Source organism: Gorilla gorilla, chromosome 4, assembly GCF_029281585.2.
Source record: "Gorilla gorilla gorilla isolate KB3781 chromosome 4, NHGRI_mGorGor1-v2.1_pri, whole genome shotgun sequence".
In the NCBI taxonomy this organism is placed as follows: domain Eukaryota; kingdom Metazoa; phylum Chordata; class Mammalia; order Primates; family Hominidae; genus Gorilla; species Gorilla gorilla.
Genome location: NC_073228.2, coordinates 123,840,479 through 123,854,505, shown reverse-complemented (window position 1 = coordinate 123,854,505; position 14,027 = coordinate 123,840,479). Strand labels below are relative to the sequence as shown.

At 34.9% G+C, this 14,027-nt stretch overlaps 1 long non-coding RNA gene across 1 annotated transcript in view; it reads right to left on the bottom strand.

Annotated features, from left to right (window-relative positions):
- Positions 1 to 412: 412 nt before the first annotated feature.
- Positions 413 to 14,027, bottom strand: part of LOC129533622 (uncharacterized) — a 148,426-nt gene continuing 134,811 nt past the window's right edge. Inside the window, exons 2-3 of the long non-coding RNA XR_008679893.2 lie at positions 7,121 to 7,316; positions 413 to 5,078 (exon numbers count right to left, since the gene is read on the bottom strand). This is a non-coding gene — a long non-coding RNA (uncharacterized lncRNA). The remainder of the gene's footprint in view (positions 5,079 to 7,120; positions 7,317 to 14,027) is intronic.

The following is a 14,027-nucleotide window of genomic DNA, read 5'->3' as shown; positions in this document are numbered from 1 at the left end:
AGAGAAGGTAAAATTTAAGTCCTACAGGGAAAGTCTCTACTTGCTCCATTTTTCGCTATCCTTAGATTATCTCTCTTTTTTATTTCTTCAAATTTCTAATTTAAGTGTCATAACCTTATGCATTTTCTTCTTTCTCATTCATATTTATTTGATTTCCTTATTAATTTACTCCAATCTCTTTGCCCCATCTTACTGTGGTCAATGTGTATTGAGCCTCTCAGGAAGAAATTCATAAGGAAATCAACCATTTTTCTCTGGTATGTGGAAATTTAAGTCAAAACTCTTCAATCGTTATTTACCTCATGTTCATAACTGTCACATTATACTGGAAAACGCTGTTTAAGATGTGAAACAAGCATATTCTGTAACCATTTATTTTGAATTTCTTGTCTAACCAGGATCTTTCTTTTTTATAGAAATTGAATTAGCCTGTAAAGCTGCTTATCCCATAAACATAACTTGGTTTTCTTTTCTTCTTCCCTTCTGATTCAAAATTGTTATGGGAGATGTCAGAACACTGACAAAGCACCTGCAACATCACATCTCAGCATTAGAAGTAGAAGTTATCATAACCAGTTTATATAGACAAGTCAACAAATTTGTTAAACTGTATGCTGTGGAGGATATTGGCATAGCCTTTTCCATTCAAGTCTACAGTCCAGCAGGCACATGAAACATGTGCCTTCATTACTATGTAATCCAAATGTATCCAGCCCTCACTAGTGTAGTGATAATAAATAGAGTTCATATTAACAGTAATAACTCTAATTTTCCTAACTTTTACCTGATTGCTGAAGCATAGCCTTCCACCTCACCCTGAATCCACACAAATATTTCTGTAATGGTGTCTCCCAGGTGCTCTATTCTGTTCCTCCCAGGTGATACTGGTATTATTTAGCTTCTGACAAGCACTGTGATCTCACACAGCGAACATGGTTCTTTTCCTTTTTTATTTATAACCCATTCTTCTGGCACCCTGCTTTTCTATGGCACCTAGCTGATTTTACCTGACTCCTTCTTTCCTTGGCATCAGTGTTCTCCAAAGAGGAACCTCAAGGTGCATGCAAACAGTGCATGCTGTCCCATCATCTAATCGGTGGGCTACGCTTGGCTGAACACAGCATAGGTGGTCACTGTTTATTCTGACCACACACCCCGAGGCCTTTTACAGCTGTCGCCAGGAGTTAAAGGGGGCCAGCACAGTGGGATGCTCAGCTTCCCCAGAGCTGCCAGTCTAATCAAAAGTGTTAAGGTGGCGCCTCCACATGTGGTGTAAGCTCCATTCCTCAACAAAATGAATTGAGATCATGCTCCTGTTGGCCTTCTCCCTCCTATATCCAAGGTCAAGAGGAAGACTGTATAATGAGACAGAGACCACATCTCAAGATTATGTCAAATCCTCTTGACCTTCCAACAGGGAATCCCAAAATTCAATCACTCCCTATCTCCCAAATTCACACTCTTGTCACAATTGTTTTATTCCAACAATGCAAATCGGATCCCCTAATTATTTCCTCAATACCCTTCTTAACTTCTAAAACTCTTTCACTATGCCCTGTGAAATTCATCATTCATCATTATCAAAATTCCCTATCTGAAAATTTCTGAATGTTTGCCTCAGTTCTTGGCTCTAATAAACATCTGATTGTCCTCTCAAAATACTTTTTCCCTTCCCAGTCTTTCAAGCATTAGATTTTCCTTTCTTCCAACGGTCATTATAGTATTGGACTTGGAGATGATTCTTGTTCTCATGGCTACTCTACCCCATTTTCCCTATGACCTCCATGTTAGTAAATCCAGCGCTCATTGCTACTCTTCATCAAATATCATCTCTCTGCCACACTTGACGGAGTGAATAACTTCTCTTTCTGAATGTACTTACATCATTTGCATCCAAGACACCATTCTCTCTTGGTTTTTCCCCAACATCACTGATCATTTTTCTCCATTTCCTGTAAGGATTCTTTTTCTTCTCACTGATCTCTTAATGTAGAAGAGCCCTAAGGTCTCTTCTCTATAAACACTCATATTCTTGGTGATTTTACTTAGTTTCATGGCTGTAAATTATGTGTGTGTGTGCATACACATAAATGTATGTATGTATGTATGTATGTATGTATGTATGTATGTATTTGTGTGTATGTATATATATCTCAGATCTCCCTCTTGAATTCCAGGCTAGTATATTCAGCAATCCTCTTAACATCTTCACTTGGTTGTCTAAAGCTACCATGTCCAAAACTGTACTGCCAATTTTACCCTCCAAACTTGCTCTATCCCCTATTTTTCCTTTTTCTGATAAAGGCAATTCCATACTTATAGTTGCTCAGGTCATAATCTTTAGCATGATCTTTAATTTCTACCTTTCCTTTACACCGCACATTCAAAATACCAGAAAATCCATTGGCTCTACCCTCACAATATAACCAGAAACTGACTATATCTGACTTCATCCACTGCTACCACTCTAGTTCCATTCAACATCTGTCCTAGCATGGATTTCTATTTTCCTCTTTGCTCCCTTACTGTCTATTCTCAACCCAACAGCCAGGATACTTCTTATAAAAAGTAAGTGAGATAATAACTATCATCTCTCTGCTCAAAACCATCCAACAGTTCTCCATTTCATTCAAAGCAAAAGCCAAAGTTCCTGGTGACCTACAATACCTGATATAACCCCTGCTAACTCTCTGGCTTCATCTCCTAGTTTTACCCCCTTTTTATAAGCAAAGTGTACTCAAGACTAGGGTTTTGCACAGTTTGTCCTCCATCTCTAAAAGGTCATTCCCCAGATTTCCACATGGCTATTCCCCTCACCTTATTCATGATTTTGTTCAAATTATCTCCTCAGTGAGGCATACCCCATCCATTCTATTCCAAATTCAACCTGTAACCTGAATATCACCCCAGAACTTGATTCCCTTTGCCCTGCTCTCATGTGTCCTCTTTTCCATAACATTTATCATCTTCTAACTTACTATATCATTAACTTATTTATCATAAGTATTACTCATTGTCTGTCTTCCCTACCCAGAAGGGCAGGGATTTTTGTATTATTCGCTGATAGTCTTCTTCCAAAACAGTGCCTGACATATATTATATGCACAATAAATATTTGTTCAATTGGGTTTAATCTGGGATCCATAAAAATATAGCAAAATGTGACATCTGTTCTTTTTTTTTAAGAAAAGGGCCGGGGGGAGCAGAGGGTAAGTAGAATATTCAGGGACATAGATGAAGGAGATTTTATTTCTGCCTAGAAGCACTGAGTAAAGCACTATGAAAAGGTAGAATATCAATGGAGTTTAACAAGGTGGTAAGAATTTTTTGTTAAGTGATGATGAATGGAGAAGGATATTCCAGCATAAGAAAAAAAATTGGCAAACAAAGCACAGTCAAAATCACAGAATTTATGTAAGAGGTGAAAAGCATTTCAGGGGAAAAGAAGGTGGGGGCCAAGGCTTGGAAAACTACCTATCAGATATTATGTTCACTACTTGCGTAAGGGAATCATTAGAAGTTCAAACCTCAGCGTCACACAATATACCCACGTGGCAAAACTGCACATGTACTCCCTGAATCTAAAATAAGATAAAATAAAACTCCAAAGCTTTTCAAAGTTATACTATCATGATAATTTATTTTAATGAAAGACAGAAAAAGGGAAAAGTAGTTTGGTTTGACTAGAATGTAAACTTCAGGAGTAGAAAAATTGAGAGAAAAACTCTGGAAAATGGAGTGGGATTTATAGTCAATGTGCTTTAATGTTAGAGTCAAAGTTTAGACAACATTCTGCATGCAGTATGGAATTAATAAAGGATTTTAAACACAGAAAGGATAAAATCGGACTGGAGAGATTCACTAGAGTAGGGAGAAAAGGGAAAAAAGGAGACTATTCTAAAAAGCTGTTGCAATTTTTCAGGTGAGAGATTGTGAGGTACTTAACTAGGCAATGCTGTAGGATTTTTTTTTAATAAGGATATAAGCTTGATATAGTCATAGAAAGTGAGATAGCAAGTCTTGATGATTGAATAAAATTATGAGAAAGGAGATAAATAGAGATGACAAGATTTGTATTCTGAATGGCTTTAAGTAGAATAAAGAACACAAGATGGGGAAGATGTATTAAGGATTTTTATTTGGAAGTGTATTTGAGAAAACATGCTGGAAAAATATGTTTGTGGCCCAGGAGAGATGTTTAAGCTGAAACTATATGTTTGTGATTTTTATGATTAATGAGCATAACTGTACAGTATCTGCCCACTGGGTTCGGAATATATAGAGAGGAGCAAGCAATGATAGAAAGAAACATCTTGAAAATATTCAGAGAGGTGGAGGGAATGATGTCATCATGCACTTAAGGAAGAAGAGGAAAAAAAATGAGAATAGAAGAGTAGTCAGGGATGAAACTTTGAAGTTTGGTAAGTCAAAGCCAAATGACAACAAGCTCTATATAGTGAATGAATTGATCAAGGTCATTAGAGTAGAAGATGTAAAAGATTAGTGAGGTCATAGTGATCATGAGTCATTAACATGGGTGCAGAAAGAACAACAGCAGGGGTTTGGGTTAAGAGAAAGACCTATACATATGCACAATGCATTAAGGCTATATAAATGCAGAAGGCACTGAGAAAAGTAATAGAAAAATGTGGTTTATTTCTGTGTAATTAGTTAAGCAGATGAAACAAAAGTATTAAATAGCTTTTAATTTTTAGATTAATGATGCGACAAATATAGTTAATGATGCTCAGAAAGGGCTGCAGGGCCCTATAATAAGTCAAATATATGAGAAAAGAAATAAATGAGCTACCTGTAGAATCATAAAGAGAAATTATCATCCATTGGCCTTGAGTGATTATACATTCAAAAGTCAAAATTTTGTTTCATATGATTTAGTTTCTTATTATGTGGTGTTTCATTTTTATGAAACATTTAGAATTTCTTAGTGGAATAGCAATCACTGATATGAATATTACTTGCCATGAAAAAAAAATGATGAACTTGATAGTGATTAACGGCTTCCATTACACTCAGAATTTAGGTTGAATTGCTGGCTCTGGTGATAATAGCACAAAACCCTGCAAAAGAGGAACCAATATTTTAACACATTTTAGAAGTCCCAGATTTGGACTACATGAGTTTTTTACTTGTACTTCACTATACAATATAAGTCTGTATATCTATCTTAAATTATTAGGTTCATAAATATATCTATCTTAAATATATATGTCTATTTTAAATAATTATGATCTTTTTAAGTAAAGAATAAAATAAAGGAAATCATTCATATTTATTGTCAATAAAAGCCATTGGTCAGGTTTTTCATCTTTTGGTTTCTTTTATATCATTAATCCATTTTCTATTTAATGCCTTGGGATTTAACCACATGATTCACTATACTTTGAATGATAATTTTATAGCTGAAGCTTGGAACCATCTCTCCAAAAGCCTATCTCAACATTAAATATTAAGATATCACATTAAAAAGGTAAGAGACACAGGCAGCAGCAAAGATCATTAATGTTACAAGGAAAGAACTACACAGAAAAATAAATGATCAAAGCATAATTCCGGGTTGTCAAGAATTTTTGTAATAATTCAAAGAACAGAAAAACCCCAGTCCTTTGCACCCATTTCCTTCTTCCCTTGTTCTGCTGATCCAATCTGCCTCTAGCATGCAAGGCAATGCTTAGACCTCAAATGAATGTATGGGGATTTTCTTTACAACTTTTGTTGTGATTATTGTGCTCTGCTTTCAGAACAGAGGAAATGGGAGTTGCTAGTTGTCAAGTACATTTATGTAACAAATGTTTGTTTGCAAATATCTTGCCTTAGGGAAAGAAGAGATGGGAGTTTTCAGTTGTCAAGTTGATTTTAGCATTGAATATATTGTTTTAAGAAAACAAGCATAAGCTTGTATTTGTCAACAATTGCTGACAATAAAAATGTGTTTATTTCAAGTGTGACTGTATTTTATCTTGCTAAGGAGTCAGAAGTTAATGAGCTGGTAAAAAATAAATTTACCACTTCTGGTGACTGAAGTAGAAAAAAGATAGTCCAAGAAGATCAAAACCTGTGAGAAGAGAGGAACTGCACCAAAGGGCCCATCCTGCTGGTCTGGAGCTTGCTGGAGATCCAACACAACTCTCCCACATTTGAATGAATGTTAGGACCATGACCCACTAAGACAGGTCCAGTCCAGTGAAATTGCTCACTATCAGAGCTATTCCCATGACTCCTAGATGAAGACCATTGGCCTCTGCTTGAAACAGATTCATTACTACAGGAAAAGTAGCAAACTGGATGTTCCCATTTTGAATTCTGGATATTAACATCCATAATCCAATAAGAAAGAGTCTTATTCAAATACTGAGAAAAGTGAGTGCTTCAGTTTGCCTAAACAGTTTTCTTTAGGGAGGTTGAAAGAGGAAGCTTCCATGATTAGAATATTTGAAGCACCCTCTAAACTCCTTATTAGGACTACGACTTAATTTTTGGTAGCACATCTTAGGGAGGTCAGCAGTATTTTAGTTCCTTGAGTCTAACTAATGATAAGTAACCACAAAGAGTCCTGTATGCCCCAGGGAGCTTCTATTAGTACAGGAAGCTCTGTAAGCAATGGGGACTGACTTCAAAGGACGCAATAACTATTCCTATATATGGTTAGGCTTGTCTGGATACTCCCTTGGATCAGCTCCTGACTCCCATTTATGGGTCAACTTTACATTCTGAGAGTGAAATCCTCCATTGTCACAATTTATTCATGAACTCTAACCAAGTGAAGCAGTAATTTGAACAACAAATTTATTCTGGTAACAAAAAATTCTATTAATCCATTCCCTCTATTTTTACTAAAGTTAGAAATCATACTCAGATGAGAATTTAATATTTTTCTAATCACAAAAATGAAAATGAAATATTTCTAAATCCACAGGTTTAAAGAGCTCTTTTCAGTGTTTCATGTTTTGAAATTATTTCATTACACAGCAGTGTTATTAATCTTTCTGACTTCTTCACCTAACTTGAATGATCAGGCATCCTGTCTGTTGCTTTCCTTATAATGTGTTCTTCAACAGTGAGTCAAAGATAGATGTCAAGCTTGAAGTAAAGGTTCATTTACCTTCATGTATTTTTCAGAGAAAGCCCCTGATGATTATGTAAGATGCCATTATAATTAATTATCAAATGGATGAGTGAATTTTAAAATGAGGCTATAATTCATTGACGAGAATCCTGTTCACCATTCTTCAATTAGGGTGGGCCTTTTCCATGTTGGATTAACATTCTTCTTTCTCCTTAATTGATCTCTTGTCATCCTTGAACAAAAAGTCATTTGTTAGTGCAGGAAGCAGTCAAAGTTAAACAAGGAGCCTACTGATGTTGAAGGGCTCTGGGTCATAGAAAACCTCATGTGCAAGGTGCTTGCAATAGATGAAAATGAAAAACACACACCACACCACACACACACACACACACAAAACTCCATGCTGGGAATTATGTTAATCAGTGTTGATATTCAAAATATGTAACAACTGTAGAGGCAGCATGGGCACCAACCATCAGAATGAATGCAATGTCTAATCAGAATGAGCATTGAATAACCTGCTGGTAGAGCTATACTGATACATCTGATTGCATTAGCCTTGAAGAATATAATTGCTCCATTCATTACTAATTTACTTTACAATGACAAGGTCATTGACAACTTTTAAGCAGAAAATTCTATAACTCTGTAATTTTCATTGACATTTTTAGTGTAAACTGGAGTAACAACCTCACATGCTACAGGACAAGGCAGAAATTAAAAGCCAGGAAGTGCACAAGAGAGCTGGAAGTGGTAAAGCCTGCAAAACAGGAGACTGCATTCCTCAACCAAAGATGTTCAATTTAAAATATTTTTAAAATTGCTGGCCAGGAAATACAACATAACTCACATTCTATCTTAGGTTCAAACTAATGAGCATGCCAAAGTCCAAAAAACATCTTCAAATGCTGTAATGTTCTCCAATTTAACCTAATACTTGGGAAATATGTTGTATTCTCATGATGGACTATGTTATTATGTCACAAAAGTTAAATAACTTATAATAAAATTTAAATAAAAATCAAAGAAAAAATTTCCTAACGTTTCTCTTAAACTGCGAATGGTCAGGAACTGTGCTTTATATCATTCTCGTACTAGCACAGTGCTTCTTATTCTATATGTTATCCAATGCATGTGCATTGGATATAGAATGAAGAATGGTTTATTGTTTGTTTGTTTGCTTGTTTGCTCTTTAACTATTTTAACAAAAGAGGGTTTTAATTTTTTCCTGAGTGAATGATGATAAAGTAGAAACAGAAAACTATTTCATGAATGCCATTATAAATCCTCAAGGGTAACAGAAAAGTAGAGCATTATTACTAAATTACAGGTCAAGTTACCCAATATGCACTTAGAGAGGTGAGGTGGAGAAAAAACAGATCTGATGACATATACCACAAATTATTTACCATTTAAGAAAATGGCCAACTCCATGTAAGCAAAAACCCTCCAAAAGCATCTTGAAACCCACAAAGCTATCCAGAATTGACACATCCCATTATACAGAATTGACAAGTCCCATTCATTCCGTGGGATTTTATGAGCACCATAGCAAATTTGTGAACACAATATGGACCTAATGCAGAAATTTCCTGAGCATGCCTCAATCCTAAAGGGTCTTCCAGGAAATACTTTCAATTATGGAATGAAGGTAAAGAAACCCATAGCTTGAGAGGGATCACTGGAATAGAATATTGTGCACAGTTCTTTGCGGGCTTGATAATTCTCCAGCACACATTATAAAACTGAAAAATCTGAAGAATTCTTCATGTAATCCCAATGTCTTGCTTTATCTTAAATCTAAAATCTATAATTTTATGGCTGAAAATCAAATCAAAAATTTAAGGAAAGTAGGTAAGGTGAATAGATGGAAAAAATAGAGAGAATTAGGTTAACTCAATACAATGACACTCGTGCTTGATCACTGTTATTGTCCAGTGAAGAATACATCCCAAGGTCTTGGATGAAGAATAAAAATAAATTGCAGACACTAATGAAAGGTTTCTTCAAGGCAACAGAAATTAAAGACATTGATCTCATATCAAAAAAATTCACAAAACACTTTTAGAAGTTTGACTGTACAAAAGTAGAAACTACACCATCTACTACTTCTAATTCACATTTAAAAAATGTATTTTGAGATAACGCTGGTCTATCACACTAACTGATAACAGTTCATTTCTTGCCGCTATGGCAGCCAAAATGTGTAGTAGGTGATTAAAGACCAGCATCTCCCTATTTTGACATGTGATGAAGTCTAAAAATATTTCTTATACAAGAATGTGTAATAGCTACATTAATCAGCTCTTCAAATCATTTAATTCTCAAGATGATACTACAGTTTTTTATCCTTCCCTTGTCTATTAATTTCTTAAAAAGAAAAATGTCATATAATGAGTAAAGTTCATGTTTAAGTTTCTACTCTTAAATAGCTACCAATTTTCAAATGCCTTGATATAAGAGAAACTGTTAATTGCATCAATAAAATCTGTATCAAAGATAAAGTTTTAGCCTGAGAAATTCAGTATAAACCAGAGAATAAATATGTTTATTCCCAAAATATTAACAAAATATATTTAGAAGTTCTATCATGTCTTGAATAGATGCATATACCTATCTTCATAAAAATAATCATTCTGAGTCATTTTACTCATGTCAATAAAATCTATATTTAAAAAGTAAAATCACATATATTCTTAATTCTATTATAAGATGTCAAGAATATTATTCTGTCTCTGCCATTTCAAATAAATAATAATATAGTAATTCTGGTATAACCAGTAATTTTACACACAACCCTAATTTAGTCTCTCTAACTTATATGACTTGAGTAAACAAAAGGTTTTTGCAATCTAGAAAAGTTCATATATTCAGAACAATTTTTACATGAAGGCTACTAACTAAAGAGAATAAAATTTTTCCATTGGTCTTTAGATTCACCATCCTCACCAAAAAACCCAAACCCTAATATATAGAAATAGCAATACTTTGAAAAGTATTCACAGAAAAGTATTCAAGTGAGAAAATAATTACAATAAATGGGAAAATATTCCATGCTCTTTTGAAGATTTAATTAACTCCAAATTAATGTGTTAATTTTATAAAATTCCAGTAAAAGTTTTAAATGAGTATTTTAGAAACTTTTTTGTTATATATATGTAAGGTATACAACATGATGTTTTGCTATATATGCACATAGCGAAATGATTACCACAGTCAAGCAAATAAACATATCTATCACTTTATATAGTTACCTTATTTGTGGGGGGTAGGTAGGTAAGAGGTCCTAAAATCTACCATTTTAGCAAATTTTTAGTATATAATATTATTAACTACAGTTCCCATGCTGTACATGAGATCTCTAGGCTTATTCATCTTATATAACTTGACCTACATCTCCCCATTTCTTCCCCCTCCATGCCCCTGGTAATCACTGTCAGACTCTTTGTTTCTACATACAGTATTTGACTTTTTTTCCCTAAAATTTCACTAAAATCGTGCAGTATTTGCCTTCTTCTGTGTAGCTTATTCCACTTAGCATAATATCCTCCATGTCCATCCATGTGCCACAAATTGCACTATCTCCCTTTTTAACTCTGAATATTGTTCCATCGTACATATATACCACAATTTCTTTATGCATTCATTCATCTATGAACACAGGTTGTTTTCATATCTTGGCTGTTGTAATAATGCTACAGTAAACATGGGAACTCAGCTATCTCTACAAGGTGCTAATTTCATTTCCTCAGGGTATATAGCCAGCAGAGGTATTGCTGGGTCTTATGGTAGTGTTATTTTTAGTTGTTCAAGGAACCTTCACACTGTTTGTCATAATGGCTATACCAGTTTACATTCTCACCCACCAAAAGCGTACAAGAGTTCTCTTTACTGCACACCCTCACCAAAAGTTTTTATCTCTTGTCTTTTTGATAGTAGCTATTCTAACAGGTGTGAGGCAGTATCTCACTATGGTTTTATTTAATTTGCATTTCCCCGATGATTAGTGATGTTGAGCACCTTTTCATATACCTATTTGTCATTTCTATGTCTTCTTTGGAAAAATGTCTACTGAAGTCTTTTGACCATTTTTTAATTGGGTTATTTGGATTTTTTTTTTTGAAGATGGAGTCTCGCTCTTGTCACCCAGACTGGAGTGCAGTGGCGCAATCTCGGCTCACTGCAACCTCCACCTCCCAGGTTCAAGTGATTCTCCTGCCTCAGCCTCCTGAGTAGCTGGGATTACAGGCACCCACCACCATGCCTGGCTAATTTTTGTACTTTTAGTAGAGACAGGATTTCACCATGTTGGCCAGGCTGGTCTCAAACTCCTGTCAGGTGATCCTCCCACCTTGGCCTCCCAAAGCGCTGGGATTACAGGCATGAGCCACTGGGCCTGGCCTATTTGTTGTTGTTGTTGTTGTTGTTAAATTGCTTGAGTTTCTTATGTATTTTGTATATTAACTGATATGGGTTGGCTGTGTTCCCAACCAAAACTCATCTTGAATTGTAGCTCCCATAATTCCCACATGTGGTGAAAGGGACCCAGTGGGAGATAATTGAATCATGGGAGCAGTTTCCCCAATACGGTTCTTGTGATAGCGAATGAGACTCACGAGATCTGATGTTTTTATAAGGGGTTTCTGCTTTTGCCTGGTTCTCATTCTGTTTCGCAGGCTGCCATGTAAGATACACCTTTTGCCTTCCGCCATGATAGTGAGGCCTCCCCAGCCATGTGGAACCGTGAGTCCATTAAACCTCTTTTTCTTTATAAATTACCAAGTCTCAGGTATGTCTTTATTAGCAGCATGAACAGACTAACACATTAACCCCTTATCGGATATGTGGTTTCCAAATATTTTCTCCCTTTCTATAGATTGTCTTTTCACTCTAGATTATTTCATTTTCTATGCAGAGGCTTTATAGTACAATACAATTCCACTAGTTTACTTTTTGTTTTTGCTGCCTGTACATTTCGGGTCATATCCAAAAAAATCATTGCCCAGACAAATGTCATGGGGCTTTCCTTTTCTGTTTTCTTCTAGAAGTTTTACGTTTCATGTCTTACATTTAAGTCTTTCATCCATTTTGAATTAATATTTTTGTGTATCATGTTAGATGAGCGTTCAATTTCGTTCTTCTGCATGTGGGTATCCAGTTTTCTCAGTACCATTTATGAAAAAGACTATCTTTTCACCATTGTGTGTTTTGGGCACCCTATTTGAAGAACAGTTAGTTGTAGATAAATGGATTTTTTTCTCGGCTCCTTATTCTGTTCCATTAGTTTCAATGTTTATTTTTATGACAGTATCATACTCTTTTGAGTACTATACCTTTGTAATATATTTTGAAATCAGGAAGTATAATGCCTCTAACTGTTCTTGTTCAAGATTGATTTGGCTACCCAGGGTCTTTTATTGTCTCATATAAATTTTAAGATTTAGTTCATTTCTGTAAAAAAAATACTATTGGGACTTTGATAGGAATCACATTAAATCTGTGTACTACTTTGGGTAGTATGGACATTTTAACAATATTAATTTTTCCAATCTGTGAACACAGGATATCTTTCCATTTATTTCTCTTCTTCAATTATTCTTGTCAATCTTTTATAATTTTATTGTACAGATCTTTCACTTTCCTGGTTAAATTGATTTCTACTTATTATTTTCAATGCTATTGTAACTAGGCTTGTCTTCTTTATTTCTTTTTTGGATAGATTGCCATTGATGTAAAGAAATGCAACTGATTTTTCTGTGTTAATTTTGTATTCTTCTACTTTACTAAATTTATTTATTATAGCTAACAGTATTTTTGTGAAATCTTTAGAGCTTTTGCATGTAGAATCCTGTCATCTTCTAATAGAGATAATTTTACTTCTTCATTCTTGATTTGAATGCCTTTTTTTCTTTTTCTTGTCTAATTGCTCTTGCTAGTAATTCCAGGGATGTTGAATAAGTGATGAGATCCGACATTCTTGCCTTGTGCCAGATCTTAGAGAAAAAACTTTCAATAGTTTCCCATTGATTATGACATTAGCTGTGGGCTTTTCATCAATGCTCTCTATTTTGATGGAGAAATTTTCTTCTCTACCCATTTTATAGAGAGGTTTTACCATGAAAGAACATTGAACTTTATCAAATGCTTTTTTTATGTGATTTTCATCTTTCATTATGTTATTATGATAGATCACAGTGATTAATTTGCATAGGTAAAGCCAATCTTGCATCCCAGAAATAAACTACACTTGATCATGCTATACAATCTTCCTGACGTGTTGTTGAACTTGGTTTGCTAGTATTTTCATCAGAGAAATTGGACCATCTTTTCTTGTGGTATCTTTCTGGCTTTGGTATCAGGGTGATGTTGGCCTCATAAAATAAGTTTCAAAGTAAGCCTTCCACTTTGATTTTTGGAAGAGTTTAAGAAGAATTGGTGTTAATTCTTCTGTGAATGTTTGGTAAGGAAATTTACATATTCTCTAAAATATATGCTGAGAAAAAGAAGTTCAGAAATAGCAATGTCAACCATGAAATGCAAATAATACTTAACTTACCATACATTAAGAAATACCACAAAGCCATAGATGAGAACCCATGTAATACTGGTCCAAGCACACATAAATAAATAAATAAATGAGATAGAAAAAGAAACTCAGAAGTTGGAATGGTTGGATAAACGATGATAACACTAAATACAGAGAGGGATCTCTGAGCTCTGAGAAAAATAACAGCCCAATCTCAGGAGAGTCTATAGAACCAGAATAATCAGAGTGAAAGCCAAATCAGCCAGGGAATCCCACTGAGAATACGACTCAAGGAAAAAAAAAAAATAGACCAAAACTCTACAAGTCACAGATGTTTCTGGAGGCTAGCAGAGCTCCCAACAAGCAACATCCAAGTGCAGAACAGGCTATATAATCTAAAAGACTCAGTGAAAAATG